The sequence below is a fragment of the Suncus etruscus genome, chromosome 3 (genome assembly GCF_024139225.1).
Source record: "Suncus etruscus isolate mSunEtr1 chromosome 3, mSunEtr1.pri.cur, whole genome shotgun sequence".
In the NCBI taxonomy this organism is placed as follows: Eukaryota; Metazoa; Chordata; class Mammalia; order Eulipotyphla; family Soricidae; genus Suncus; species Suncus etruscus.
The window spans coordinates 134,065,250-134,078,821 of NC_064850.1; the positions used below are offsets into that span (position 1 = coordinate 134,065,250).

Here is a 13,572-nt window from a genome sequence, read left to right on the forward strand (position 1 = left end):
GGAAAGTGAGTGACTATTAATTTTATAAAGAGATGAAAGGAAAAAGGAAAATCAGTTATCCAAAAATATAATACCACATTCTATATTTTATGTATCAGTTTATTTCATGTTATGTTGTACTACATATTATACTATGTTACGGTAATTCCATTATATTATTATACCATATTATTTCTTTTTCTCATTACAACTTTTCTTATATAAAGTTCTTATACAGCTTCACCTTTAAGGCCTTCCATAGAATGAAGCCAAGATTTCACTGAGACAGTTCATACTTGTGTCTTTCTAAAGTTACCTGACTGGTTATAAATAAACCCTACAATATACAGTCCTTTGATAGTAATTGTAGCCACTAGTATGAACTAATCACTCAATATTGTTGGAATTAAATGGTAAAGAAGATTAAAATCAGTGGTGAGGAATTGTTGGATAAAAGTTCAACCTGTCTTGCCAATGAGCATTTTGCAACAATATTTTCAATTCTATTAATCATATTGGAAAGCAGACCCTTCACCTGAGCGAGGTCTCAGTCGCAACTTACAAATCCTCATATACAAAAATGTCAAATAATATAGATATTTTTCCCTAGCTTTGCCTAAATATCTCTAGAATATAACAAAGTGAGTGTTCTTGTTAACACTCAGTAGAGAAATCCTCACAGTAGAACCTACCCCTTGTAGAGCTATCAAAAACACTCTGAAGTACCAGATTGAAAAACACCGTGTATGACTAAGGATGATCGGACCCTTTTTATTGGCCCCCATTCCCACAAGAGTCTTAATTGATAAGAGTGCATGAGACAATACTCTGAAATATAAAAATTATGAGTCATGTCAAATGCCATATTTATCTGGTGTCATGCTACTTAATAATGGGGATATAAAAGGTGTTTCAGAAACTCAGCAGAGTTATAAATTGCTTCTCTATATCTAAAAGTTTGTGGAGGGGATACTTTCAAGTACTTTTCAATTGGCTCCTGTTCCTTTTTAACTCCTTAGAGTGGTGAAGATCACCAGAAGCAGAGTACACAGTACCCATTATGTTTGCCTCAGATGAGGTTGTAATTGGATTGGAAGACTATCCTTTAAAAACCCAAAGAAACTGTAGTACTTGCTATCTACATAGCCCCTGAACGTTGCTAGCACTATTCACCAAACAGCTCCCAGACAAGCAGATGGCTTCTTTAATAATTAAACCCAATTTTTTGAAAATGCTAATTAGTTAGAGAAAAACAATTTGAAAGGTTGTCATACATTGCAGAAAATGATGTTTCAAGTCTGAGTTCTTTGCTGTAAGAATCACCCAACTATCACCTGAGTACACTCAGTTTTTCCTTTGTTATTTAAATTCTGTAACACTTGAGTTACTGGAAGGCAAACTGAGAAAAAGGAGATTCACCTTTTAAGATGAGCCTCTCCACAAAAATGAAGTTAATTTTCTATTTTCAAAATCCAGTGTTTTTTTAACCCTTTGATCCGTGCATTTGGACGCCTCCTGTGCCTTCGTCTGGCATAGCGTAGGCTTCCAAATTTCATTGAAACCAAGGAAAATCAAATTGTCCACATGAAAGTTAATGCTGACTCTAAGCTTGTCCAGCTAGAGATTATGCCCAGAAAGTATTGGGGAGAAATGAATGAAAATAATGAAAACCTGGATATTTTCTCATTCCTCAGCAAGTCTGTCACCCATTATATATAACTTATATTCCGGTACATGGCACAGTGTACTTTATCTCTGCCTCATTTATCTGTTAAATAAACCATTCGTTCTATAGAATTTTTCACATTCTGAATTTGGCAGTTGCATTCTTACAGTGTCATTTGATATGTCATTTTGTTATATATTTTCTTGAACTGTGGCAAGAACTAAAGACAATTCATTTGTTATTTTGGTAAGATTTGTTCATAGGTGAGACTTTGTATTTCCTATTGTATTACATCAGGAAGCATATGATGCTCTAATTGATTAGTGGTAGTACAGTACCAGCCTGATTCATCCATTATAAGTTCCACATCAGTATTTCACTAATGGTTTTTTAAGCTACTGATAATGATTGCATAGATTTATCATTGTATTAAGGATTTCAAAATGGTGACATCCTAATTCTATCATTCTTTCAGATTGATTAACTGCCATCTTCTGTTCAACAGATAAATCTGAATACTCCAAATTATAAATTTCAATTCACAGAACTCCCCATAAACAAAATTTAAAAACTACCTCTAAGATGGAAGAAAATATTTTGCTGTTTAAGTATTAGAGACAATAATGTAGAAAAATATCTAGACATCAGTTAGAAAATACAGAGCTGGAGAAAGTACAGAAGGTCTGGCCCTTGCAATGGAATATAGCTGACCCCAGTTCAACCCTCTGGACCACATGTGGTCCCCTCAGCACCACCAAGGTTCACTCCTAGGCTCAGACCCTGAGTCCTCCTGTGTGTTGCCCACATCTCACCCTACCATAAGAAGAAAGACATAATATATAAAAATATAAATGAATATATAGAGATAATTTATAGAATAGAATAGCAACATGTACCTAGGAAACATTTTAAATATTCAAGCTTATACATAAAAGTATGTAAAAATCAATATAATATGAAATGCATTTTTCACTTATCAAATGTAGTAATTTTTGCAACTGAAAGCAAAACGAGTGGTGAATGTATGAAAAACCACAGCTTGTTAATATGTTGAATATGACTTTGATGATACTTATGTGATTTCATTTTAATTCTGAAAAAAATTTGCTTCCTATAATCTCATCATCTACACATTTACACAATAAATAAACATCATGCAAAGTCCTTATTATTTGCCTTTCACATTTTTATATTAACAAGTAAGAAACTTTTACTACTCTTGCACTAGAGTACTAAGATCAGTTAGGTTTATCTAATACTTTTATCTAAAAATAAAAGGAAAAATTTCGAAAGTAAATATTTTAGAGTGTTTTTTATATTTTGTTTTTACAGAGAAAAAGGTTGTTTTGTCAATAAAAATAATCATCACTTTGAATCAGTAGACAAGAAAATTTTATAAAGGAATGAGTATAATGGCTAATAGATCAATAGGTGCTTTACAAAGGCCATATGTGCAGTCAGATTATAAGAAGTCTTCCAAAAGCAATAGATATTAAAATCCTATTTTTAATTATTTGCCATTGCATTAACTTCCTGCTGCTGCTGGAAAAAAAGTAGTACTACAAGTTTATAACAAAATCTTACAAGTCTGGAGACTAACAGGTCTTACTCAATCCAAACAAAGTGTTGGCATTCTGTTCCCTTCTAGGGACTCTACAGGAGAATATATTTCTCCTCGATCTTTATCTTCTAGTTGCCCCTACTGATATTCTTTGGCTTATGGCTTCTTCCTCTGCATTCCACCCCTGCAAACAGCACATTTCTCTCACCTACTCTAACTTAAGATTCTTATGATTGCTTGTTTCAGGACATAGAAGACTATTCTTAGCCTTGTTAATCTGAAAAATAAAGTTTAGCTCTTGAGAATATAGAAATAATTTTTGACCTTGCATTGAGATGTGGGCAACACACAGGAGGACTCAGGGTCTGAGCCTAGGAGTGAACCTTGGTGGTGCTGAGGGGACCACATGTGGTCCATAGGGTTGAACTGGGGTCAGCTATATTCCATTACAAGGGCCAGACCTTCTGTACTGATGTCTAGATATTTTTCTACATTATAGTACTGTAAGATTTACAGTACTATCAGTGATAAGGTGCCGTGTGTACAACATTGCAACACCACATTCCCATCAGACTGTGTATTTTTTCTCATAATGTGACATAGGTGTCATGTGTGTAACATTGCAACACCACATCCCCACCAGACTGTGAATTTTTTCCTCAGAATGTGACTTAACAAACGAGTTATCAATTTTTTGCAGTGTATAACATAAAAATCCCATATCATAATTTATTGTAGCTCATTCTAATTATTGCCCTTATAGGCTGATACAGAAGGTCATGATTCTGAAGTGATCTCTAATTATCATAAATGTAATTTCAACTTTTTCCATATATTTAATTTTTATCTTTTGAGTGTGAGAAAGACAAATATGTATAAATTATGTGTGCTGTCTATTGTTTGAACATATAATATTTATGACACAGTAAGTATATGACTACATATGTGGACATTTATGCAAAGATAAATTTCACAATTTCCTTATAGTTTCCTATATGTAGACCTGGTTCTTTGCCACTGGGTTATTAGAATTGAAGCCACTGCATAAAATGATGTGCTAATAAAATCTGTCACCACTTCTGAATAAAAGGAGGGAAAGCTTCTCCAATCCATTCAGTCACATCAGCTGTCATTTTATCTCATAGTCTGATCAAAAGGTAAATTCTTACTTATAGGCCCAACCATAAATCCTCATTTCCTTAAGATAAAAGAGTGGCCGTTGAATTACTTTGTTTATTAGTCAGTGTTTACTAGCCAGTGAGAATTAGAAAGCAGTTAGGTAGTTAGTCTGCTCCATAAATTGTGCCTTTAACAGATGGACTGAGTACATTTGTTAAATGGTGATACATTTTTAATTGAAAGCATTGTGATTTATAAAGTTATTCATAGTTAAGTTTTATACATACAATGTTTCAGCATCAATCCCAACACCAGTAACAACCACCCTCAATCAATGTTCCCAGAATCCATTCCATATTACCTTTCCTCCTCCCACTGCCCCAGCTTACCATCATAATAGGCATCTTTAAAAGTTTGGTTGTTAAAGTTTCAGCCTCATGATTTCAGTGTAGTTGACTTCATTGGTGATTATTGGTTCTGTCCTTCTTTAACAGCACCAATTTACCTGATATCCCTTTGACCTTTGTACCCTGTTATTTTACTTATGTCTTTCTCCTCTTGACCCTATTTCTTTCCTTCTACTCAATATACTCTGAGATTAAGAGTGTTCTAGGGAAAAAATAACATTTAGAAAAACTCCTCATGCAATTATTCCAAATATCACATTAAGTGATATCATTGTGTATTCATCCTTCTTTTGGCTTACTTTATTTAACCTTATAGTTTCTAGTTCCATGCATGATGCAGAACCTCGCATGATTGCATGATGGAAAAAGTCTACTTTTGTCAACAATGCTAAAGTACTAACTGGCAAAAATTACCTAGTCTTTGTTCTCAGTGACCAGATCTAGGAAATAAAAGATAGAATTTTATTGTTGATGCAAATGACAGTCTTAGGGAAAATAATTATATCTCAGCATAAGAAAACAGTGCCAGGGGCCAGAGAGATAGCACAGCAGTAGGACATCTGCCATGGATGCGGCCAATGCAGAATGGATGGTGGTTCGAATCCCGGCATCCAAGAGTGATTTCTGAGTGCAGAGCCAGGAGTAACCTATGAGTGCTGCCGGGTGTGACCAAAAAAAAAAAATAACAACAAAAAAGAACAAACAAAAAGGAAAACAGTGCCAGATATCATGAGTTTTCTCACTGTGAGCAACGTTGTATTCATGTGCCCCTCTTCTTCTCTCTCAGGTAGGCATAATAATGCTATTCTCTTCACTGAGCTTTTACATCAGAGCACTGACTATTATTTTTAATAAAAACAACAAAAAATAAATCAGTAAGTATCTAAAATAAATGTTTCTCACTAAAAACAACATTTGCTGATGATTCTCACAAATCCATCTTTAAGGCTATAGCCTCTTATTCTTTTAGATTTATTCACTTGTATCTTGGAATAATCCATGTATTCTTTGACTCAATCAATATTTATTTCATCCCTCCTGTGGAAAAAAATTGAATTTTTTTTCTTAGTTCCACCTTCTGTTCCAGGTCTTAAGTCTAATTGTAGAAGCCAGGACCAGTATGCCAGTTGTTTTCCCATTCTTATGTATGTATTCGATCTGCAAATGTAAGTTTTGCATCCCTGAACAATTCTAAATGGCGTATAATTTTAAAATGGAGAGACTTTTTCTGTACCCAACAACTGATATACAGATCCATGCCATAAAATAATTTCTCAATGATGATCTTGTTGACATAACCCAACATAGCTGTTTCTAATGAGATGGACCAGGGCCTTCATATGTTTTAGTAACCTTTTCCTCTTACTATGAATAATGAGTTTAACTCTTAAATATTCTCTTGATTACTCTCAAGACGTAGATACTCTTTTGCTATTCCTGATTCATAATTGTTCAATAAGCAATAACTTGCTAGTGATTTTTTTATTTTTTTCACGTTTATTACTTGGTTTTATTTTTCTGCTAGGAAAAGGAAAGAAATGTTGGTATAGAATATGCACACAGGGCTGCTTTTATTTTTAATTCATTCCATCTTTGTTTCTTTTCCTACCTCTGTGCTCTCATTTGGAGAGCTATAGTTTTTTTTTCTTTCTCTAATATTTTTCTAATTAAGCAGTATTAAACCTTTTAAATAATTTTAAGAGTCTTTTTAGGCTTATATACAAAATTAAGCTACACAGATTCTACAAGTGCCTCCTGCTTCTTGAGCCCTTAGGTAAAGTAAGGTCTCCCCTAATCAACACAGCCTCAAAGTGGTTCATTTGTTATAATCAGTGCCCTTAAACTGACGCATCATTCTCACTGAAAAACCACAGTTTACATTAGTTTCCTCTTGGTGATATATATATATATATATATATATATATATATATATATATATATATATATATATATATATATATTCGTATAAGTACACTATTGTAGTTTCAGGAGAAATAGCTTTATTACCCTCAAAAATATTTCATGCCCTGTTTAGTTATCCCATATTTCCCTACCAACCCATTGTTCACACATATCTTTTTACTATCTTTAGTATTTAATGTTTTCCAGATTATCATATAGTTATAATCATAGGGAATGTAGCCTATTCAGAGTGGCTCCTTTTAGCTAGTTATATGCATTTAAAGTTTATTCATTTCTTTTGATACTTGATAGGGTAATTTCTTTTTAGTATTAAATAACATCCCATTGTCTGAATTTACTACTGTTTATTTGTCTATTTACCCATTGAAGAATATCTTGGCTGCTTCTAAGGATTGTTAATTATAAATAAAGCTTCTATAAATACCTATAAACTGGTTTAGAAGTATGTGTAAGTTTTGTTTCAATTGAGTAAATATATTACATTTTAAAAGAAGCCACCAAACTTTTTAAAATATTTATCCCATTTTGAATTTCTACCAGCTGTGTATGATAGTTTCTTTTGTTCCATATTCTTCCTAAAATTTGGTACTGTCAGTATTCTGATGATTTTTCTCATTCATATAGGTATTAGTAGCATTTCTTTATATGTATTGGTATTTTCCTGATGACTGATATTATGGAACATCTTTTCATATTCTTATTTTCCATTTATTTTATATAGCAAGATTATATCTTTTTTTCAACTTTAAAAAAATGTTTTATTATGTGTTTTAAGAATACATTGTATATTTTGGAGCATAGACCTTTTCCTGGTATGTTTTTGAAAGATATTTGTTCTCAGTCAGTAACCTATCCTGCTTGCCTAACTTTGTCATTCATAGAGCACATTGTTTTTACTTTAATGTGGTTTCACCAGTTATTTTATTCACAACTCACACCTTTATGTTTTATTAAAATATTGTTGCCACAGACCATACAGATATAGTAAGCAGGCAACTAAGGTTGATCTCTGGCCCTATATAAGATCTTCTCAGCACTGTCAGAATTGATCTCTTACCTCAGAGAGCCAGGAATAAATCCTGAGGATCACTGGGTATAGGATAGAAAATTAAAATTAAAAATTACTGACCAGAACAGGTTCATGTAGATCATTGTTTATCAACATGAAGCCAAATAACACCATCTGTAAATCCTTAAGATATTTTAGGGAGATCACGGGTAAAAATGGCATAAATAGGGATTCACAGGAGGCCAGCCAGTAGATGGGTAGGAAAAGGTCACAGGAAGGAGAAAAGTAAGAAGGCCACAGTTAAGTTTTGAAAACGTTCTAGATGTTCTCTTATATTATATAATATATTATATTTTATCTTTTAATAGCATTGTTTACCTGATCCATTGTGAGTTAATTTTTATGAAGAATGTATTTAACTTTCCATGTAGGTTTCTGTTGTTCTAGAATATGTTGGAGCAATGCGTTAAATGTCAGTAACTATTTATATGTGTTTCTTACTAGAATCTTACTCTGTTATTGCTCTCTTTCTCTTTTTTATCTGTAGTAAACGGTCTTGGTTGTCACAGCTTAAAAGTAAATCATGGAGTTGTGATCTGTCACTTACATCTAAATATGTTTTTCTCTGTTAATATTGTATTGCTATTTTGTCTCTTCACTTTTTTCCTATAAAGTTCATAATTCGGTTCAATAAAATAACTTGTAAATATTATTATTGGAAATGTATTGATTCCATAGGTAGAGTTATGAAGATCTAATATCTTGATAACATGAAGTTTTCCTTCCTGTCAGTGAGGATGGCTCACCTCTCCATTGTTTCATGTCTTTTTGAATTATTTTATTAGAGTTTTGTCATTTTCCTCAGGTAGATCTTTATATTACAGTTAAATTTATGCCTAAGTAGTTCATTGTGGAGATGCCAATATAAGTAATATTGTGATTAAAAGTAAAATTCCACTCCTATTTATCATTGTAGATGTAAAGGAAAAGGGTTGAGTTTTACAAATTAACCTGGTGTCCAGCAACTCTGCTATAATCACTTGCCAAGTCAAAGAATTTCTTTTATATGTTCTGATTTTCCAAATAGATCATCTTTTTGTCATCTGCAAAGACAATTTAATTCTTTCCTAATCTATATGCATTTTATTTACTTTTCTTGTTGTATTTTTTTATTAGGCAAAAAATCAGTATGCCATTGTAAAATAATAGCAAAAGGGAAGTCGTTGCCTTGTTCCTAAACTTTTGAGGGAAAACTTTTCTTTCTCACCATTAATTATAATATTTAATATTGTATTATTGGTCAGTATAATATATCAAATTGAGGCAGTTCCACATCTTCCTAGTTTGCTGTGAATTTTTATCATTTATTATTAGACACAGCTCAAAAAATATTCAAGCGATATTTTTGCCTTTTAGTAATGTGACTTTGGTATTGACAGCTGCTTTGATGTTTGATGCCCAGTTGAAAGGAACTTCTGCAAGTAGATGTTGGGTAAGGTGGTGATATCAAAGGAAAAGAAGGCTTTCTGTAGTCTTACTCTCTATTTATGACCTGGTACTTCTGAACTCTGATCTTCACAGGTAAAGGAATAGCTGGGTGGGATAGAGTGGGGTTTTCTTTAACCCAGATCAATTTTACACTGATAAAACATAAGCAGATTCCACTCTAGAGTCTCTTAAAAATAAACTCATTAAAAAATTTATAGAATATCTTAGTATAGAATATTACTTCCCTATATTTTGGCCATGTTCAGGGGACTGGTTTCCAGTATTTATTGTGAAGACCTAGCAGGACTCAAGAGAAAAAACTAAACATATGGAGGAGTGGATTAAGTTTGGGACCTCTGGGACTTTTAAAGTTTCCCTATTGAACCTCCAGTAGTCTGTCAATTACATTTTAGTTTATTCCACTGTGTTGCTGATTCTCATGGAGTTTTTTGCTCTGTCAGAGCTGTAATTCTCTGAATCTAATTTTTGCCTTTGTGATTGGGGGGAAGCAGTTTGCTCTATGACTTCCCTCATGATCTGATGAGTCTAAGAGAAGTTTGTGATTTCAATTTGTTCTGTGCTTTACTCATTGTTAAGGAAGAATGAAGACTTTCAAGTTCCTCATTTGCTGAACCCTAAAACAGATGTCCTCTCTGTAATTTTTGTGAGCCATTTTTAGATGTCAGTAAGAACCTTTATTATTGCAATTACCATGATCATTATTATTATCATTATTAAGGACCTTCGAGTTTTACACAGTTAAGTTGGAGGCCAGAGATTAAAATATTTTAGTTCAAGCTATTTATTAAAAATCAAAATGGAAAATAAATTTACCTGTTTCTTTAGATAAGATTGTAAAGAAAATTGCTTTCACTTTAGAAGTTTCCATGCTCTAAACACTTTATTTTTTTTCAATAAGTTCACAAAGTATTTCCAACAGTTTTAATAGTTTTCACTTAAAAAAACACATGTCTGATATTCAAAGCCCAGAAGAGAAATAAACAAAGAGAAAATTCCAGTTTATCAATTTCAATTCAGAATTCTAAATTGAATGTCGCTCATCTATCTGTAATTACAAATGATAGCATTTATTCTTATTAAATGAAAACCCCAAGCAATCTCAAGGCACAAAAGCAAAAGAAACTACTTTTGATAAGTAGATGATAAAAAATATCTCTTTACCAATAATTTGGCATGTTGATGATCCTTTCAGTTAACGAGCATATTAAACACCACCTCCTTTGTGTAAAACATTGGCTAGGTGTTAGTAAATTAATTTTACCTTTTCAAATATAGTATTGGCTTATGCTTAAGATACTATGTTTAGAGTAATAAATTCTGCATAATTGAAGGCAAATTGGTGATAATTATAATGCAAATTACAAGGAAATGTAAATTAATGAAATAATGTAATAATGACAACACAGTGTTCTAGAATATGTACCTGTGGGGTCTGAGAGATCTGAGATGCAATCCCAGATATACTACTTGAGCAAGTAACCTAATATCTCTGAGACTCAATTACCTCATTTGTAAAGAATAAGTCTTAAAAGCTTAATAGTAAATGAGATCTCTATATAGAGTCTTTTACATAATAACTGTATATTCTATATTAGATTCTATTCTCTTCTGTCCCAATACAATGAAGTTTCTAGAACTGATTGATTGTTGTGTATGTAAATACTTTAGGGGATTATTATGTTACTAACCCTAACCTGATTGGTGATTGTGCCCTACCCTAGGGTGTGACCTGGCATTCTGCCACCACCCTAGGGTAGTACCTGATTCTGCTTCTACCATTGGTTGGTATCTGATCCCACCATTGGGTGGTACCTGATTCTGGGGGATAAAAACAAGGGTCTGTGGAAGGCGAGGGGCTTTTTGCTGGAACTGAGGCTGAGTCTTTGGACTTCAGTCTTGTCCACCGAATAAAGCTAATATTTCCACACGCCTGACTGTCTGCGAGCTGTTTACCCACCGTTTCACCTCAGAACCGTCGGCTAGACAGGGTGGCAGACACGTGCTCCGAGCTGAAGGGGAAAGACCTCATCCTCCATCCCTCCATCAGTCAACCTCTTCAGGGGCTGACTTGCAACAAACACATACACATACATGCATTATTTGAGTCATTGTGTTCTAGTCTTTTTTAATTTGGATTTAATAGCACCTAAAAATGAAAAATACATAAAATTCTGAATTTCTGCTTACTTTTAAATTCACAATAGCTAAGAGGTTATTTTCCCCTCTATTTCTTCAGGCTCTAACAGTACTTCTTTTCTTATACTTTTGCCACTAATATATATGCCTTGCCTGGTCCCAGTGAAATATCTGATATTGTGATGTGTGATGAGAGCTAGAATGTAGTTAAAGAAGGTTAACCCAGAAAGGTTTGCTGTACACAGTGTGATCACTCAATTATGAAGGTTTGGTGGGAAAAAATGTCCTTAAGATGGAAATGGGTTTAAGTATGTGAATCTGCAAGAAAATCTCTCTGTGCTTGGGACAGAGACACAAGTCCTCCATGATCTTATTTTGTCCTGAGATAGAAAAAGGCAGAGTGCCTAGCCTGAGATCAATGAAATTAATCTGTATATTGAAGGATTAGAAAAGATATTTTCTGGTACATGCTTAGATGTACACATTCTATTCCTGTATACTATCACCTCCCATCAGTAATAATGCCAAAAGCACATTTGCTATTGTTTCTTGGGGGGGGGGTTATTGGGCCACACCCAGTGATGCTCAGGGGTTACTCCTGGCTTTGTTCTCAGAAATTGCTCCTGGCTTGGGGGACCATATGAGACACTGGGGATTGAACCATGGTCTGTCCTAGGTCAGCCATATGCAAGGCAAATGCCCTACCACTGTGCCACAGCTCCTGACCCAACATTTACTATTGTTTCCTAATATGAAAGAATTAAAGGAATACAAACTAGGAAAGACAAAGGAAAAAGTTGGGTGAACTTAATGATCTTTCTTCATTTTTTAAGGCCTTGAAGAGCTTTATTGAAATCTGTATAAATAAACATGCACAATTCAAATATAAACTCAAGTGAACTCAAGTGCAGACAAAATTTTAGCCTCTGTCATGTAGGAGGCTAGTTTACATTAAAAAATTTTTTTCTTTACATTAAAAAACTTTTCTGTTCTTCCTATGAAGAACAAAATTTATGTTCTTCATAGGAAGAACAAAAGAATAGTGAAACAGTTATCTGCCTAAAATTGTCCAAAGCAGAGCAAAGAAATTTGAATAAGAAGGGAATGTTTTACTGGAATTATGAAGCTAATTAACTAAGTCCTCCACTCCAGTGTTCCTGAGGGAACTTAGTCTAAAAATGCTCTTCCAATGAGCTAGCTGTAAAGAGAAAATGTATTATTTTAACTGCAGCTCTGGAACCTAAGCCTAGCAATATCTTTGTCTTGAACACCTGTTGAAAGCATCCAGGCCAGCTTCTGACTTGCAGAATGGCATAGATTGGAAAAAGGGTTGTGGAGAAAGTCATGATCTGTATGCCAGTGTGAAGAAAATGCCAGACCGCTAGCTAATTTTAAGGAGCTTTTTAACTCAACATTCAGAGAAATTATGGATAATTTTTATTTTATGCTTAAGACATGTCATTCCCCCCAAAATTCTCAGCAATAAAAAGGGCAACTTATTAATGAAATACTTTTTCTTCAAAGTATAAATTAAAATATTATAATAACTGTAAGCATGAAAACATTTGACATATATAGCATTTGGAAATGATACAAATAATCCATATGGTCTAATGTTGGCAGAGCCTTATATTGAATCAGCAATCATCTAATATGAGGGTGATTTTTATTATGTGGCTCATTTTAAATTCTACATTGTCCTAGATCAATCAGAAATTGAGATGATTTACTAGAAATATCTGCCACTCTGTTAATACTTAGGCATAATTAGAATAGTTTTACACATGACACCTTCTCACTTTATACCTTTTCCATAAAAATCTCAAATTTTCTCTCCTTTCTTCCTCCCTCCTAAAATAAAATAATCTCTGGGAATAAGAGCTATAAAAATGCTACCAATGTATTTGTATATTAGCTTTCCTGACCTTTATTCAGTGTAACTATATATATGGAGATTTTGGAGGCTAGTGAGCAGGATGTAGAGGTCAGGATTAAACTGTCTCCATAAAATTGGACATCTCTTTGCCTTCCTCCACTTTTTTATTCTCTTCCACTGAGGAAGGGAACAATGAATGAGGTTTATCTTTTCAGGGAATATTGCATGTCAAGGACATGTTTTTTTTTTCAAGTTGATCTTGTGTTCTGTTGTGTCTTTGCTAACCTTCTGCTATCATAATTCTTAATGAAGAACTAATCCAGGTTTAACTAAAATATATTCAATGCCACAAGTAAATGATAATTGAAATATACCCACCAACACTAA

At 33.5% G+C, this 13,572-nt stretch overlaps 1 protein-coding gene across 1 annotated transcript in view; it reads left to right on the forward strand.

Annotated features, from left to right (window-relative positions):
- PTPRM (protein tyrosine phosphatase receptor type M) overlaps nucleotides 1-13,572 on the forward strand; it is an 829,551-nt gene that overhangs the window by 637,700 nt on the left and 178,279 nt on the right. The gene's annotated exons all lie outside the window — the stretch shown is intronic.